Below are 2,162 nucleotides of genomic sequence, written 5' to 3'. Positions count from 1 at the left end.
GTATACATAGATCATTGTCATTGATGTTATTGGGAAATCTGGGACTAGATCAGGACATATCAGTCAGTGTAAGAGGGATAGCTGAGCACCAATATGATAGTAAATTAATGCTGTCTACATTTCTTGATTCCATAAGTAATAATGAATGTATTGTTATAAATGTTTACTGCAAATTTATTCCCATGTATTTCTGAGAATAGATAGAGCTAAAAAATTAATACATGTTTCAACAGTGGGCATTAACAGTAAGAGACTGGGGTTGTGATGTATAAAACCATGACTAATATACAATTAGGTAAAAATAAAATAGAGATGGATGATTCTTTTATAGTTTGTCATTTTGTACTTTGTAGTCCTTTAGTTCTTCAAGATAGATGCAACCCTTTTGAGCATGTCTTTGAAAGCTTGTACCACTTGCTTGTTCCTCAGAGTATAAATGAAAGGATTCATTACTGGGACTACCGAGTGGTAAGCACTCATACCACCTTATTAATAGCTACCCCTTCTTTTGCAGATGGTTTAATGTAGATGAAGATGCAACTTCCATAAGTGATGGAAACCACAATTATATGGGAAGAACATGTAGAAAAAGCCTTTTTCCTCTGCTAGACAGAAGGGAATCTGAGAACAGTTCTTATGATGTAAGTGTAAGACATCATTACACACACCAAGATGAACAGGAGTGTCAACACAGTGAGGACCAAGACAAATCACTCTATAAACCCTGTGTAATCTTTAGGATGAGAGCAGCACCACATCCAAAGTGATCTATGACATTAGAGTCACAAAACTCGAGCTCTAAGCCCATGCTAAATGAAGGGATGACAATGATCACAGCAATCAAATAACAGCCAATAAGGAACTTGAAGCAGACTCTGTTGTTCATGATGGTTGTGTCATCCAGAGGTTTGCAGATGGCCACGTAATGGTTATAGGACATGGCTGTCAGGAGGAAAAACTTAGTTACACCCAGGACAACAACAAAAAATAATTGAGTGGCACATGCATTGTAAGTACCAGTGTTGCCCTCTGATGCCATTGTGTAGAGGAATTTGGGTATGCAGACTGTCGTGAATGAGACTTTCAAGATGGAGAAATTCTGGAGAAAAAAGTACATGGGTGTATTAAGGTGAGAATCCATCAAGGTGAGAGTGATGATGGTCAGATTCTCAGCAATGCTCAACAAGTAGGTTAGAAACAAAAAGATAAAAAGCAGAATCTGTAGATTCGGGTCATCTGTCAGTCCCATCAGGATGAATGTTGTTATTGCTGTATAATTTTTCATCACTGATTCCTGACTATGGCCTGGTCTGTGTGTAAAAATAAAAGAGAGACATTGGTGAGGAGTACGGGGGGAAGATGGTGGACTAGGTAAAAGCGGGGTTCATCTCCTCCCAGGACCAAATTGAAATTACAACCAAATTATAAAATAATCAACGTGGAGAATCAACTGAAGTTTAGCTACGTCTCATAATATAAAGGAGCCACATCGAAGCCACTAGGAGGGTCCTGAATTGGGCTGGACCCGCACCTACAGGTGGTGGAGGATCGCCGAGAGGAAGAGCGAGACTGCAGAGGCTCTCCTGAAGGAGGCGGTGGCGGGGGTAGGGGGGTCCTGGTCTCATCTGGGGGCTCTCCAACACAGGGTCCCAACCCAAGGAAGAGGAGATTCCAATAATACTGTAGAAACTAGAGGGGATTCCAGCCACCTGGGTGAGACGAAAGGCGATTGAGCCCGTAGATACCCTTTTGAAGGACCCGCGTAAAGGCATTCTGACCTGCCTGCCTGCACTCATCTGGGACACTGGTGGTGGGTCTGAGGCTTGCGCAGGATTCATTCTGAAAAAGTCTCCATTACTTAGAGTCAGAAAGAGGACTGGAAAGGCAGCCACCATTGTGCTTTAGTCTGGCCCCGCTACAGGGTAACCTACAGACCACGCCAGCTTGATTGTGCAGACCTCTCCCACAGAGCCATTAGGAAGCATTGGTCTAAGGGGAGCAGCCCGCCCGGCCTAACCTGCAGATTGCGGGGGGAGGTTGTTCTTGGTTAGATACCAAGCCCTGATCTGAGTGATTCAGAGTGAAGTATTCACAGTGGGGGTGGCCATTGTTGTGAGCAGCGTTTCTAATCCCAGCAGCCACTGGGATTAGAGCCCCATTTC

The 2,162-nt window shown here is 43.5% G+C and overlaps 1 pseudogene; it reads right to left on the bottom strand.

The window, feature by feature from the left end:
- Positions 1 to 357: 357 nt before the first annotated feature.
- LOC105308908 lies at positions 358 to 1,285 on the bottom strand (annotated as a pseudogene).
- Positions 1,286 to 2,162: the final 877 nt, after the last annotated feature.

The sequence above is a fragment of the Pteropus vampyrus genome, unplaced genomic scaffold, assembly GCF_000151845.1.
Source record: "Pteropus vampyrus isolate Shadow unplaced genomic scaffold, Pvam_2.0 Scaffold638, whole genome shotgun sequence".
NCBI classification, from domain to species: Eukaryota; Metazoa; Chordata; class Mammalia; order Chiroptera; family Pteropodidae; genus Pteropus; species Pteropus vampyrus.
Note: the sequence above shows the minus strand (reverse complement) of the source record. Positions and strands in the feature narration are given on the sequence as shown.